Below are 18,003 nucleotides of genomic sequence, written 5' to 3' on the forward strand. Positions count from 1 at the left end.
AAAACAATTTATAAAAAACAATTTTTTATTATATATTTATATCCATAATATCATTTTTATTAAAATAATTTTATTTTTTAATAAATTCAAAAAAATAAAATTATTTTAAAATAACTGAATAATGTTTCAACTTATCTGTGATAATTGAATATTCTTTCTCAAGTCACATTCAAGCTTGGTTTATTTCTGTGGCCCAAAATCAAGTTTAATATATATTATAATATTTTTATAAATACACTTTTTAAATAGTGATCACAAGTATTTAATACGCTGCTTAAACAAAAATGTAAAATAATTTATAATAAAAATATTACAATTTAATTAAAAAGTATATTGTGGATTATTATTTTAACCTTATATGTTAAACAAATTTTAATTATAAAAAAATTATAAAATTATAAAAAAAATATAATTTTAAAAAAATATATTATTTATTAAACTCAATATTAAAAAAATAATCAACAAAATAGAAATAACCAAATTGAAAAAAAAAATAGCTTATATACTTTTATTAAACATAAAAGTTTATAGTATTAGTTTCTCATTTGAAATAGCAAGGAAACTTTTGACTTTAATAAATAGTATGGGCCGGCTTAATACAATTGATTTGAATATGGTATGATTCTAATGAGTAGAGAGGGATATTACTTTTTATATATAAATATTTAAGAAGATTTTTAATTAATGTAGAGATAGGGATATTACTTTTTTTTAAATATAAATATTTAAGAAGATTTTTAATTAATGTTTGTGCTGATTTTATTAAGTTCCAACCGGACCGGTTACACTGTCACAAGTCTTTGAAGTTCAAGTAAGTCATGAGTTTTCTCGCCAACTCTCTTTAATTTAACTAATGTGAACATATTTAATTAATTTCACATTTAATCTAATTCTTTCATTTAAATAGAAAAATTAAATTAAATAAATTTTATAATAAAATATTTTTTTTAATTAGAACGAATGATTCTATTTTTGTTGTAATCATAGTTAATAATAAATTGATAAATAAATAATTTTAAATAATACTAAGATTATAAATAAAAATATAAATATTTACAAAATAACCTTTATAAATTTAAATAAAACTAATTTGTTTAATTTGAATTATATTAATCAACTCATATGCATTTTAATATAATAATAATAATAATAAACATGAATCAACAAATTGCAAGCACAAACACGACAAAACTTGAATTAGCACGACATATTCTATCACAACCAAAATATTATGAACGGGCGAAGACACCACACGCATAAAGGTGGTTCGACCTGAATAAATTAGGATTGTATCAGGTCGGAGTAGGTTAAGTTGACACGTAGCCCAAAAAATCGAAAAAATATATGTTTTTGTTATAATATTTAAGTATTTGTTAAACTAAAATAACAAACCTATATTAAAAAAATGGACTGGTAAATATATATTGTCATTAACCATATTATAATATTTACAAATAATAACCAAAACTAATTTAAATAATTAACCAAAGTTCAAATTGTGCAATCCAATAGTCTTTTATGTGATTTTATTTTTGCACTTTGGTGTTGGAATTTAGCTTCTATTTGTAATACTTTTTTCCTTTTTATTTGTGTGTATTTTATCAAAACCAAATTTAATTTTTTTTTATTAAATCAGACCCATAGGTCTGGACTTAGAGGTTCACAATCTGCAAAAACAAAGATATATGTAAAGCCTAAAGGCTTTCCTTATGTATTTTTATTTTGATATTTGTAAAATATATAATTTATATAAACCTAATATTAATTTGATTGAATTGTATATATCTCAATGTCACTACCCTTGGACATGTTCTATTAAAAGTTGCAGCATACAAGGGAAACAAGTAATGTTCTTAAAACTATTAATTAAAATGTTGTGACCTTCCAAGATTGTTTCTTTTCCCTTTTTGGATTCAGAAAAAGTACAAACAATTGTTGAAAACATTAATTTTATGTAATTTGAAATGTTATAATTAAGAAGACTTAAAGAATATAAATATGTTAATGCAATTAAAATAAATAAATGTCTATTTTTGTTTCTTTAAGATACAATGTTACAAAGAAACTTTTGAGCAAATAATCCAGTTTGTCTCTTATTATTGCAATAAACTGTTGAAAATATAATTTTTCTAAACAATGCAATGTAAAAATTAATGCTAACCTTTGTCACCTCCATTTCGGCCTTTCTTAAAGTCATCTCTTCTCTGCACACGAAAGAAAAGGATAACAAATAAGAACTCGAAGAATTCAAAAAATATAACATGCACAAATATATGGTTTCTTTAGCTTTCTTTGTATGGGGCAGGAGGGGTTTCGTAGACCTAGGCTTGTTTGATGAAGGCGATACATGCGATAGGGTAAGGAACTAAAGTAACACGAGGAAGTGATAAGATGGAAGAGTAGTTAAATAAATAGTTTTGCAGTTAATTAGTAGCTGGCTAATAGTAATAACCCAATTTTCCAACCAATAGGTTATATTTAACAAGGTCCTTCCTAGTTGTGCTTCAGAATCAGAACTTCATAACAAAAACAATAAATACCAGAGGGACTGCTGCAACTTGATCTTCCATCTGCTCAATGAACTGAGACCACTTGGTTATTGAATGTTCTGCTACAATACGGCTCTTCAACTTTGAACCAACTCTTTTTGCCTATCATATGGAGAGAATAATCATTTCAATGAACTTGGTTTTCTCGCATTGAAAAATATTAATTGTATTATTCTTGCATTTCACTAGTTTTTGTCGTGTTAAACCTCAATAAACCAGTAATGGAAGAAATAGGAAGAAACTGCATACAATGGCCTTTAAGAGGGAACGGTCATTATCAGTGACAAATGTAACAGCATATCCTTCTCTACCGGCTCCACTCGATGAATGTAACTGCACAAATAGCCAAGAAGAATAAAAAATCAGATTTGACCAAACAGAAGAAATGGAAGATACAACTCCAGTTTCCATAGAAGAATCAAGAGCTATTTATATCATAACTACTGAACATCCTACTTACCTGGTAAGATCTCTAGGGCATGCAAAGTTTATGACGGTTTGAACACCAATAATATCAAGTCCCTACACAAAGCACTCAATTATGAGCCTATTTAGAAATTGTCACAATCACGATCTTATAGGAAAATTGTCAAAGCTAGAAATTGAAAGTCATTTCTTTTGTTTGGCATGATCCAAATTAGAGTGTAATTTTTGTTGCTTCATAACCAATATAGATTTTTCAAATCCGGATCAACATGAAAAGAAGATGGATAAAATGGCCCTATGTAAGAACACACTTTCTTGATATAGCCCATCTTTAACAGATTGAAGAATTAAAAAAAAATACTTAACACTAAGGAATTACAAGGAGACAACATCAGAAATAAATTGAGAATCCCAACATCAGAAATACTCACCTCACGCGTCCTGCGTATCCTAACCACCCTGTTCACAAGCAACAACCGAAAAAACAAAAAATTAGAAGGACAGAGAATAGCGTAATATTTGGGGGCTGCAAATGTAGAATTAAATGGCTAAAGGAAGGCCAAGGGCAGAAGAACAAGGGAATTACTCCTCTGTTAATGTTGCTGGCCTTTAGGCAGTTGGATTAGCAGATAGGCGTAATGGCTTAGTTAAGGAAAGCTTGATAAGATCATTAACTTCTTCAGTCATGGTGGATGAAAACAACATGGTCTGTCTCCTTTTTGGGCACAGTCTAACCTGTGTAATTAAGGGGTAAAACTATTTGTTTATTAAGAAAAAATAAAGTGGAAATCATAATGATGATCATGATACCAGTTCATTAATTTCATAGATAAATCCAAGCTCCAGAAGACGGTCAGCTTCGTCGAGGATTAAAAATGCAAGATCATCCAAATCAACGGACATAGAGTTGCGCAAATGATCTATCAAGCGTCCAGGAGTTGCAATAACAACATCCTGCATTGATCTCAGGGCTGCCTCTTGCATCTAAAACAATGCCAATATCAGACAAAATCACCCATAAAGAGACAAAAAAAGAGGACTCGAAGGTAATTTTGGTAATGATGGAATTGGAATTGTGGGGGCAATTCTAAATTTATTGTATGTTTGATGATTCAAAATTAAGGATTTGGAATATGAATTCTAACTCCAATTGAACTAAACTGTTTGCGATTTTCAGTTTGCAATTCCATGATTTTTCCAAACATGATAATTGAATTATAATTCAATTCCAATTCTTATAGAGTAATTCCAATCCTGTAAATAAAATTTTAAATTTAATTATATTCGAATTATGTACATCAAAACATAACCTAACTGAAATGATCATTTCTTGAGTGTGCTAAGATAGGATGGGTGGAAAGGTTGCTTTACAACATTCAGCCTTAACTCGCCAAAATTAATATATGAAAACGTAAAATTCTCTTAGCTCAAAATACCTAAGTAGCAAAGACACTATGAATAAGATACATTTGTTGATAGTCCACCAACAACCAGGCAGCATTTGATGTCTGTGTATTGAGCATGTTTTTGAACCATACTATGGACCCTACAAGAAGAATGAAATTCTTAAGGGTGCAAGTGTTTAATGTCAACATATATTTCAAGCTACCTGAATCTAGAGGGCAGTGCAAAATTTGATAGACTAAGAAACAATAAAAAAAAATACTATATCAACCAACAATGCTTACTGGACGGCCAGCTCCCTGGTTGGAGTAAGATTAAGGACTCGAATAGCTGGAATCCGTTTTGGACGGAACAACAGTCTCTCTAATGTAGGCAGTGCAAAAGCAGCAGTCTGCAATGGACAAAATAAATTCATGAAACTAGTTGCTTCATATTAGCTTTTGCAAGTTAACTGCAATGTTATAATCACCAGTATGACTCTGAACAGCCAGTTTGTCTTAGGAACTTTAAAAGCATGCATCTTCTTCATTGGTTCGATTCCATACCTTTCCAGAGCCAGTAATAGCACTTCCACATATATCACGGCCAGCTAAGGCCAATGGGATGCAGGCAACCTGCAAAGAAATCAAATTCACTACAGATGAGTAGTGTATAAGAAATAGACTCAATAGCTTTAGAAAAGAACACTACAAGTACCTGAATTGGAGTGGGCTTAGTATAGACTCACAAGCTCGAATCAGTGGCCTGGACAGATTAAGCTCCATAAATGAATTTGCCTTGAAAGAAGCTCCCTCAGCTGGGGCAAAGAATGGTTTACTGGCAATATCACCAGTATTACGCACCTCATCATCTTTTTCTGGTGTTTAGTCCTCCTAAAGAATCCCACATTCATTCAGGTAGCTTTTTAAAAGTTAGAAAGAAAGCTAAAATTGAAATTATATAAGGGTTTGTTTATTCAACTCACTTGGTAGTCTAGTTCTGAGTTGGCAGGGGATTCATCATCCTCATTAGAAATAGGAGCTGAACGTTGTCTTAAGGCTTTGGTGATTTTAAAACTATAGAAGTAGTGCTGCGTCGGGCGTGTTCCTCCGCAACTGACTCAGAGTAGGAAGCAAAATCCCATGGGGATTGAGACGATTTATCACCAGGCAGCATCGTAAGCTCTTCGTCGTCGTTGTCTTCAACATCCTGGAGATCAACTTCGTCGATGGGCTGCTCAAAGAAGAATGAAACCATTTTTCTGGGCTACCCAAGAACCAATTATTTTTGGAAAAGATGTCCTACAGATAAAGAAAAAATTGAAAAACTCAGTATACATAGCAACAGAAATTCATTTGCATATCTAGAAGAAAGAATCATGAGTTAATATATACATAGCAACAAAAAAAATCATGTGTATGTATCTTTCTTCATCCTCACTTTCTTTAAAAACACCTTCATCCTAAGATTATAACTTAATAGGTTGCTAAAAGACCTCATCTTTAAGATTATCATCCTCTTCTTTACCTCATCTAATGAAAGATGAGAAAGAACTATAAACATCTTTGAAGACCACTAGCTCAGAGTCCCACCACACTTTAATCCTCGAGAAACATGGAAAGAAAAGAAAGCACAGGTAATGCAAATCAGAGATTAAGATGAAGTGTTAGGTTACGTTTGAGAAAGTGTCTTAGCTCTATGTCTCGCATGCCCGTTCATAAACGGGAAATTTGATTAAATAACCTCAAAGATGAGGTTATTTGATCTGGTGGTAATTTATTAATTAAATTGCGTTCGTGGTATTTTTATTTTTTTTTGACGAAATTACCTTTGTAGCGAAACACTAAGAGACTTAGCGTTTCGCTAAGTGAATTAGGTTTAGTATAAATACTCTAATTTTTCATTTTTTTCATTTTCTTTCTCTCTCTTCTCTTGTTCTCTCTTTCACGGCGGCGGCGACGGAGACGACGGAGGCAGAGGCGGCGGGGCGGCGGTCTAACCTAAATCGATTTGCACGATCTTCATTTCTTTCAAACCCTAAACCTAAATCGATTTACACTATCTTCATTTCTTTCAAACCCTAACCCTAAACCTATTTTGCATGCAGGTCAGGTGAAGGATGATTCTATGGTGTCGATTCTAAGGATGTTTCCATGATATTCTCAAACCCTTCTGTTCTTATTTGGTTTATAATGTTTCATATTTATTATTTGGTTCGTTCATATCATATTGGTTCATATTTCTGGTTCATATTTCTGTTTCAGGGAAGTTTCGCTAAGTGCTTAGCATTTCGCTAAGTGCTTAGCATTTCGCTAAGTGCTTATCGTTTCGCTAAGTGCCTAGCGTTTCGCTAAGTGCCTAGCGTTTCGCTAAGTGCTTAGCGTTTCGTACGGATGGTGGTTCACATCGCTAAACAGTATCAGAATAATGGTCTCAAACTTCATGATTTGTTACAGGTACAAGCAAAACTTGAATAAATTATTTAGCCTATTTGAAAACTATTATTTTATCAATTTAAACTGAGTCTTTTGTTGTAGGAAGGGAGCATGGGTCTTCTGAAAAGTGTTGAGAAATTCAAGCCTCAAGCTGGTTGCAGGTTTGCTATTTATGCATACTGGTGGATAATACAATCCATTAGGAAGGCGATTTTCCAGCACTCTAGAACGATCCGCCTTCCAGTAAAATATTATTCCTTTCAAGAAGCTAAAGCAAAATGGGAGCAGCCAATGACCTGATGCCTATGCTAACTTGGTCATATATGAAAGGATTTTAGACTAATTGGAGAGGCTATTTTTTACTTATTCTCATTTCAATTACTGGGAAAAAATATAATAATCTCTTCAAAAGTTTGTTTTTTAATTGGTAATAGATTTTGTACATATGAAAACATATAATATGTAGTTCACAGTTGTAATTGTAATTTTTTAGTTCATGTGGTAAAAAAGAATAATATGTTTGATAAGACTATTTGTTCTTGGTACAATTTCATTTATACAGAGCTCTTTTATTCATTGATAGAAGTAAAGTTCTAGTTCTTTATACTATTAAGATAAAAACAAGATCTAAAGAGGCATTTCAAGATTCAAATTTATGTAAGTGAACCCCATATTTGAAGTAATGTTCTTATAAAAACTATTCAAAAAAGGTGTTATTTTTTTCAGATTTCGATTATACTCCATCATGAATGTCTTAAATATGGAATCGAATCCAAGCCATCACAGACTTGAACCAAATGATCAAAAGTTCAATTCAGATTGGATAGTTAGAAAGCTCGGATCGGTTTGTATTCTTACCAATATTCATCATTAGCATGAAGATTCAACCAAGGTCCATTCATCATAATTAATAAGATGTGTTACCAATATTTTGTTATAAAAATTGATTGAAAGTTTAAAATTTGGTTATCTACAATAGTTGAAAGATTAAACAACACAAATAAGAAGAATCTCTCTATTCTATTCAACTAACAAACTAATAATGAACAACATCATTAACATGAAGATTCAACCATTCAAATAAAAATCTAATCACCCCATGAAGACTTCCCACAAATGAAGAATACACAGTATCATCAGGAACAAAATCAGCTTCTTTCATCTCATCAAACAATTCAAATGCCTCATCCGATCTTCCCACCTTCGACAAATCCGAAATCATTGCAGTATAACTCACGAAACGCTAAGCAATTAGCGAAACACTAGGCAGTTAGCGAAACGCTAGGCACTTAGCGAAACGCTAGGCACTTAGCGAAACGCTAAACACTTAGCGAAACTTCCCTGAAACAGAAATATGAACCAGAAATATGAATCAATATGATATGAACGAACCAAATAATAAATATGAAACAATATAAACCAAATAAGAACAGAAGGGTTTGAGAATATCATGGAAACATCCTTAGAATCGACACCTTAGAATCATCCTTCACCTGACCTGAATGCAAAATAGGTTTAGGGTTAGGGTTTGAAAGAAATGAAGATAGTGTAAATCGATTTAGGTTTAGGGTTTGAAAGATATGAAGAACGTGCAAATCGATTTAGGTTAGACCGCCGCCCCGCCGCCTCTGCCTCCGTCGCCGCCGCCGTGAAAGAGAGAACAAGAGAAGAGAGAGAAAGAAAATGAAAAAAATGAAAAAATTAGAGTATTTATACTAAACCTAATTCACTTAGCGAAACGCTAAGTCTCTTAGCGTTTCGCTACAAGGGTAATTTCGTCAAAAAAAAATAAAAATACCACGAACGCAATTTAATTAGTAAATTACCACCAGATCAAATAACCTCATCTTTGAGGTTATTTAATCAAATTCCCCCCATAAACAGTCTCTATTCTAAGGGGTTTGGGGGATTTTATAATTTTACTGCATACTTACCTCACTTGTCAAGAATTAGCACAATCCAAGTTCTTTGAGAACTACTATTCACTTCATATTTTCCTCTGAATTTCTTCAATACCCAAATTCACCACTTCTCAAAGTCATTTCAAAATAGGTCTAATTGTCAAGGTTCATGCTAAGTTTTCAATCCAATGTCTAAATAACTCATTAGACAGAGAACTTGGCTCATATCAAATCAAAAGGAGATGTTCTGATCAATTCCTTTCTAAATATGCATCAAAAGATTCTTAATCATTCCTTTTCAAGCAATCCAAAACATCTTCATGGAATTCACATTTCAGTAATTGAAACATTAACCTTAAACCAGTAGTAAACTAGACAAATTAATTTCAGAAAAACAACCACTAGGAATCTCTGTTTCACAAATTTAAACAAAATAAACTGAACCCAATTATATTTCTATCTCGAAATCATTAAAGAATGTTTAACATCAAGGTTAATAGAAACTTTGATTCTTACAATGATCTGTATATAGAACTAGTCTGCTGCTCTTCAAGTTGGAGACATTGACGCTCATGAACTAGAACAGAGAATAGAATCAAAATAGGATGAAGATCAAAGCTTCCTTAATGGGTGATTTCAGAATCACTGTATCATATGATCAATTTTTTGTTTTTTTATTTTGCTAAAAACCAATTTGGAGGCGCATGTTAATGTTTTCAATTCAATGTCCTAAATAACGGATAGAAAGCTCCAAAGGCTGCGGCCCTGTTTGGAGGGTCGGTGTTCTCGGACTGGGCTTGGAGGTTCAACCCACACTGCAAAACAAACAAGCCTTAAGCTCCATTTCCTATATATATTTGTTTTGTTTTTATTTTGATATTTGTGAAATATCTCTCAATATATATAGAATTATAAATTAATATTAATATAATTTTATTTTCAATTCCTACTAATTTAGAGTTGCAGCCAAGATTGCAAGATCGTGGTGTAAATGGACGATGATTCACGGTGAAAATTGGAACGGTGGCCGGTGAAGATTCGAATGGTCGCGGCTGTGAGTGAAGATTCGAAGAAGGGATGGATGGTTAGGTTTACGACTATGACATGGGAAATTTGAGGAGATGACCCTAAAAAAATATGTGAAATGCGGAAAGTGCAGAGGATAAAAAAAAGCGCTGGTGACCCCTTTTACTGTTTTTGGACGAAAATGCCCCAGTTACGTCAGGTTGCGTGACGCAATTTTTTATTTTTTTTTATTTTTCAAAATATTTTAATTATGAATTTTTTTTTGGACGAAATGTCACCGTTGCGTCACGCAAACTCTATTTTTGTACTCTATTTTGTTGTTGTGCGTTGGTTTATTTATACTTGGGGTTTATATATCTATTTTGTGAGTGATTGTCAAAATACAAAATAATAATATATAATAGCAAATAGATTCTAACTAAGAGTGAAAATAGAACAAATTAATATCGAATAAGGGACTGTGGGGACACTTTGCAAATTGCAAATGTTGCTTTCATTCCTATATTAATAATTATATATACCAAATAATATTTTAAAGGTTTAATCTAGCTATTATATAAAGTAGATGCCGTATTTAGGGTGGAATAAATAAAACTAGATATTGTAATTTGTAAGATGCCTCTTGAATGAAATCTAAGGACTGGAATCCTTGTCACCCACGCCGTCCAAGTATATATTCTGCTGCCACCCAATTCTTAATTTCATTAGCGTTTTAATGAATATACAAACAGGCCTCGCAAAAAAAATCGAAAAATTGATAACCGAACCAATAACTTATCGATTTTATTTTACTAGTTTATTAGTTAACTGGTTTTAACGGTTCTGATTAATCGATTTTTTACTAGTTAAACATTTCGATTTTCGGTTAAACTATTTTTTTAACGGTTTAACCTTTAAACCAGTAATAATTTAATTATATATTTATATTTTATAATTTATATTTTCGATTGAACGATTTAGGGTGGTTGTTTGGTACTAGGTACAAGATATAAGTACAAGATAAAATGTTATAATTTGTATATGGATAATAAGATGTATAAATTATATAGATTATTAGTGTTTAGTTGAAATGATAGAAGATATATAAATTATGTAGGTTTTATAATTTTGTATTTAGTCTGTGACATAATAAAGTTGTAAAGATTGAAAAGACTATTTTATCATTTTATTTATATAAATTTTTTAATATTTATTATTAATTCTATTTAAATTAATAAAAAACAATTAAACTAATAAAAAACAATTAAATAACATATAAATATTTTTAAACATAAATAATAATGTTATATGATTGATTATATAATTTCTTTTTTATATATAATATATATATGTGTGTGATTTCTTATATTTTAATTCCTATAATTCAATAAATATTTATCAATAGTTAATATTATTAAATATATAATAACAAAATCACAAACAAATTAATGAACATGAATAATTTGCTGAACCTTCCATTTTTTTTTATAGATGGTTCTAAGTTGTGGATGATTAATAAAAATGATGAAAATAAAAATTTATTCTATTAAATAAACTAACTAAAAGACCAAATATAATTAATCTAAAATATTTGATGTAATCTGAACTATAAATAAAAGAAAATTTAGTTAAGAACTTAGGTTAAAATAAGAAAAAAGATCTAAATGTATGAGAGATTAAAAATTAGAAATTAATAGGGTTAAAAAAGATGTAAAAATTGTAAATAATTTTATATCTAGTCATACTTGTTACAATTTTATACCCTATTTAAGGTATAAATGTTACTTTTAACTAACTGTGCTGTGTATATTATACGATATTTTTTAACCAAACATCAACTTAAATATCATATTATAAATAATATTTAATAATTTATATATATTAGTTATTTTTAAATTTTAAATTATAATTTGTATAGAATTATTTAATTTTTTTTAATTTATATAGCTATTAATTTAAAAATAAAGACTTAATTTTAAAATATATTATATTGCTATTATAATATAATATATTATAAAATATTTCTAAATATATATCAAATATTATTATGAAAAAATGGGGAATAACATTATAGTACGACACAAATAAGATTTTAAAAAAATTATTTAAAAATTTTAATACTTAATTTAAAAAATTGAATCATTGGTTGTCGGTTAACCGATCAGAACCATTAGAAGCAGAACTGGTAAAATTGATACCAATACTGGTATGTATTTGTAAAATAAGAGATAAAACCGAATTTAACCAAAATCGATTAACCTGTTAACTGGTCGATGAATCAATACTCATATATACGAATAATCGATAACTAATAATCTGAAACAAAAATAAAATAAACTAGAGGATGTCAAATACATATAACATTATTCACAATTAGAATAGACTAAATAATATCAAACTTATATGATAAATTGAATCAAATTAAAGAAAATAATTTATGAGCATCTATCTTTCCTTTCTATTTTTTCCAACTTGTAACAACACCACACCTGACAACCGTTTATGATTGTCATTTTTTTTTAGTAAAATGTTTAAGAGTTAATTTAATGTTTTAAACATATGCAATCATTATAATTAAGTCATTAGTTACATATTTATAATTTTTTTTTTATTTCATTTGTGATCACATATTTATATCAAAATTTTGTTTTAGATGTTTATATAAATTGTTTCATGTTTTTTTTTAATTTTATTTAAGTTAAGACTATTCCTAAATGAGCTAAACTACTTAATTTGGGATGTGTTTATATAAATGTATCATTTTCAAATGTATTTTTTAGAGGTAATCTGTCATTTTTTTAATGGGATAAGTTTTTTTCACTTTACACATAAATTAATTTTAATTATAAATCTGTAAACAATTTATTAAATTCATTAACTCATCATTCTCACATAACTGGAAACAAGATTTGAATTTATATAGTTGTCTAATTATATAACTGTTTTTTTCTTATAAAATTATTATTTAAAAAAGAAATATTTGAATTTATGTGAAGATGAAGTTAATTGAATTTGATTCTTATTATACATTAGCTATAATTAAACAGAATATAGGACAAGTCGGTATCAATAAAATAGAGGAATTTTGGGGCTGTATTTGATAACAACTAGTATATATGTTTCAACTTTTCATAGACATGGAATCACAAGATTCAACAATATTTGAGACCTTTTCTTCAAAGATATTATATATATTCTCTATTCTAAAATAAACTAATGAGAGAAGGGCATCACATAAAAAAAATTGATTTCTAAAAGCCAAAGCTTTGAGCTTTAAGATTGTAAAGCTTTTGGGGGGATAAATCAAACATATATACTCTAACTATTATGGATTGTATGGATCATATTCAGTATCTTTTGTCACTCTTTGTACTAAAAGGGCATTGGATGCGTTGAGCATGTGCCCATTTAATTTATTATTATTATTTTGGAATGTGAATCTAAATGAAAACAAAAAAGTGTTTCAATGTGCTCATAGTAATAATCAGCTCATAAATACAACTTGAGATAATAACACCTGAATGATATATAATTGTTAATAATAATATAACCGCGAGTTAACAAAAATCACAACTACAATTTGATATGGCACGAAAGTTAGGTTGGATTAAACACGACAAAATTGTATGTCTAATAAGACGTGTTTAAATTAGATAGAACTTAGACTAAAATAAGAACCATTATAATTTTAATATAAATTAACACATAAAAGATAAGAAAAGTGATTAAAAAATAGAGTATTAATAAAAATAAACCAAAAAAATAAAAGAAACAATAAGATATAATTAAACAATAAAGTTAAAGATAAACTATTAAATTAAATTTTATTATATGTTTAAAAGAAAATTCATATATTTATTTAACTCATATTTGTATGTTTTTTTTTATTATAATATTATTAAAATTATAAAATATAAAATTGGTACAAAAATTCTAAATTATCATTTAGTTCAATCAAATATTATAAACTCTCATGGTATTTTAATTAACAATCTGATTTGTTTTTATCAATAATAGACATTAGTTATATCATTATCCATCCAAATAAGTCAATGTATATATTTTCCTGCAATCACAACCAATAATCCATTATTTTTAAAAAAAATAATAAAAACTTATCAAAATAGTTAACAAAGTTTGTTGATTTTTTTTATTAACGTTGATTATAATTGAATTTATTGTTTTATTATTAAAAAGAATATTTATGAGTAATAGTCAAAAGTCAAATTTTCAATAAATGAAAATTATTTTTTCTTAGTTTGAAATATATATATATATATATATTTTTTTTTAGGGTAAATTAAACCACTTATGATAATTATATATATATATACATATATATATATATATATATATATATATTATCTTTAATTATTAAAATTTATATTTATGTATATAATTATTAAATTTCTCTTATTTTTCATTTTTAATATACATATACATTTTTTAAATAAAATAAAAATTTATTAAATCTCTAATATATATATATATATATATATATATATATATATATATATATATATATATATATAATATATATTATATATATATTATCTTTTATCATTAATTTTTATATTTATATAATTATTAAATATCTTATATATATATATATATATATAATATTTATATATTTTTTATTTACTTTTATCTATTTATATATAACAAAACTTAAAAATAATATATATATATATTTATATAATTATTAAATCTTATGTATGCCAAAATTCTAACATTTGAGGTTAGTTTTGTTTACGATCAAAGGTTAGTTTTGCTTACATCTGCCTGTAGGAACAATTTTTTTTTCTTAGGATGTTTACTATATTACTCATTAATTGATATATTTTTTAGTTTAATTATACACTAATCCAAATAATGAATGATCTGAGTTTTTATTGAATTCAAAAAAATAGATTTAAACTCAAACATTACATCAAAATTTAACAAATTGAAATCATTAAAAATGTATAGAAGAACAAAATTTAACTCAACCTTATTTATTTCAAAAACAATCATATTACATCATTCTATATAATTTAAAACAACATATCTCCGTTGATTGACATTACTCTAAAACATAACTCCTATTACAAGTTCTATAAGTGACAGAGGATCAAAGGATGCAACTAGGCAATTACATCAGCTGAAGGAATGCCAAGTCCAAGAGAGGAATGGAGTGAAGAAGAGAAAGCATAACTCTGCAAATTTGATTTTTAAGTTTCATTTGAAAAGATTCAATAGACAACAGATAAAACAAAATGCAAGTTATCTTATATAAACCATCGTAGGCATTCCTAGTTTTGTTTACGTTGTATCTGAATCTACTTGTAACCCCGGTCTCCACTTCATGTTGAAAACTTCTTTGGATTGAATTCTTCTTACCTTTCATCTCCTGATCAGATCTGTTGATTGTTACCCGAATCTTGATCATGATTCTTGTAACAACCGGGTTTTCGACACAGATTTGAGAGATCGAATCATGAGAAAATGACGGAAACGAGAAATGAATGAGAACGAAAGAAAATGACGGAATTCGAAACGAATGAGATCGAGAGAAAATGACTGAATCGATCGAAACGAATGGAAACACGGAAGAATGAGATCGGAACGAATGAGATTGAAAGAAAACGACTAAATCGAAACGAATGAGATCGAAAGAATGTAAGACGACGTGAGAGAAAAATAGGGTTTGAAAGAGAAAACTAGGTTTTGTGTGATAAACTGCATCTCTGCGTATCCTTTTATTAACCTGTAAGCCAGTATAATATACATTCAGTCCCTAGATAATATTAAACTTTACAATGTATCAATAATTTGTTGTGGGGGTTAATATTAACCCCAAACTTATAATGAATCAATCTTTAAGGTATAAAAAAATCTTTAATCTGTTCGAATTTTGGTTAATTAGAAAACATTCGAAACTTGTCGTTACAGTTTAAATAGATATGTATCTATATTATATAAAAAACAACTTATTCTAAGATTGCGAGAATCAAATATTTTATTATTATAATTCAAATGACTAATTTTTTTTAATTGAATTTGACTTTATTGTAAATAAATTATAATTTTAAATTATATAAAAAATAATAATATTTATTATTCAAATATTTTAGTTTTTCCAAAGTTGAAATAAGATTTAAGAAATGATTAAGAGATAAAATTTGAAAAAAAATTGATGTGACTTAATCAGATACAGATACGATGACAAGTCATTTCCTCCTTATCATCACCCAAATTTCATTTGAATTGAAAATGAAAATGATAGCCTAGACTAGACAAATTAAAAAAATTTGTTGTCAAAATTTGGCAACCGATAATAATTTAAATAAGAATAATACTATTTTAAATAAAGTGATTTCTAAAGTAAACTTCATGCAAATCTCAAACCTCTTTTTAGACCGGGTAAGTTTTTTAAATAATTAAATATTATTTTAAAATGGTGATTCACTTATGATTTTTAAAAAGTGAAATATTTTTAATAAAAATATTTAAAATTTATTAATATATAATAATAAAATAAATAATTAATATAGTTATTTTAATTATACACACAAAATTTGTAAGATAAATTTGACGATAGTGAAACAAACTCATAAAAATTTATCTAAGGCTGTATTTGATAACTTGATTTATCTCTTAATTTAATTAATATATTAAGAATTTATCTAAAATAACTATATTTAATAATATATTTTTATAATCACTTATTAGTGAAAACATGTTAAAAATAATAAGCTAAAATATGAAATTTATTTTAAAAGGGGAAAAATGTTAAAAGCATTATTTTAAATTTTTTTTTATCAAAATACCAATATATCCTCTTAAATTAATAAAATTTCTAATATATATATTATAAAGTCATATTATTTTACTATTTTTTTTAGACGCTATTTCATATAATTATTATTATTATTTTTTTTCTTCATATTATAAGTACATCAAACTCCTTCTTTTTTTTTTATTTATAATTCATTTAATTATTTTAAACATCATCAAAATATGATTATATATAAATTAATTATAAGATAAAAAATAAGATATATATATATATATTATTTCTCATGTTTAGTGTTATATATAAATATAAAATCGTATTAATTTTTTAAATTTTTTTCTCCCTTATAAGTAAAGAAACTTAATTTTATTCTGATATAAATATTATATATATATATATATATAAATAAATATTATATATATATATATAATATTTATATATATATATATATATAATATTTATATATACGTTAAGAAATTATAATTTAATATATTACTTAACAAAATATATTATTTTTTTTAATTTTTTTATTTATTATATTAAATTATAAACTTCAAAATATATTAAGTTTATTAACTAAGTAATATATAATTAAGGGTATAATAGTCTAAATATATTTCTTCACATATTAATTTTAGATATTATCAAACTAATTAGAATATTTAATATTTAAATTTTAGATATTTTTGTTTGTTAATTAAAATTTTTATTTTTTGATATTTAATAATTCATCTTTTTTGTTAATTTAATTTTAATTTTATTTTTTATTTTTTATATTTAAGTAATTAAATACTTAAAATTTAATATTTAAATCTTAATTTTAAATTTTATCAAACATAACATAAATAAATTCAATATATGAGAAAATAGTTTGAATTAATTTTCTTAATTCAAATCATTAAAAATTGTATTAAACAACAAATTTTAACTCAATATTATTTATTTCAAAAAAATCAAATTACATTATTCAAATTGTATTAAACTTCGTCGATGGGCTGCTTAAAGAAGAATGAAACCATTTTTCCGGGTTACCCAAGAACCAATTTTGTTTTGGAAAAGATGTCCTACAGGCTACAGATAAAGAAAAAAAATGAAAAACTCAGTATACATAGCAGCAGAAAGTCATTAATTTGCATATCTAGAAGAAAGAATCATGAGTTAATATATACATAGCAACTTCATCCAAAGATTATCACTTAATAGGTTGCTAAAAGACCTCATCTTTAAGGTTATCTACTTCTTCTTTACCTCATCTAATGAAAGATGAGAAGGAAATAAAAACATCTTTGAAGACCACTAGTTCAGAGTCCCACCACAGTTTAATCAGAGATTAAGATGCAGTGTTTGGTTACGTTTAAGAAAGTGCCTTAGCTCCATGACTCGCACGTCCGTCCAAAAACAGTCTCTATTTTAAGGGTTTTGGGGGATTTTATAATTTTACTGCCTACTTGCCTCACTAGTCAAGAATCAGCACAATCTAAGTTCTTTGAGAACTACTATTCACTATTCTCAAAGTAATTTCAAAACAG

General features: G+C 27.1%; 1 pseudogene; it reads right to left on the reverse strand.

Annotated features, from left to right (window-relative positions):
- Window positions 1–1,632: 1,632 nt before the first annotated feature.
- LOC124912855 lies at window positions 1,633–5,615 on the reverse strand (annotated as a pseudogene).
- Window positions 5,616–18,003: the final 12,388 nt, after the last annotated feature.

Source organism: Impatiens glandulifera, chromosome 8 (genome assembly GCF_907164915.1).
Source record: "Impatiens glandulifera chromosome 8, dImpGla2.1, whole genome shotgun sequence".
In the NCBI taxonomy this organism is placed as follows: Eukaryota; Viridiplantae; Streptophyta; class Magnoliopsida; order Ericales; family Balsaminaceae; genus Impatiens; species Impatiens glandulifera.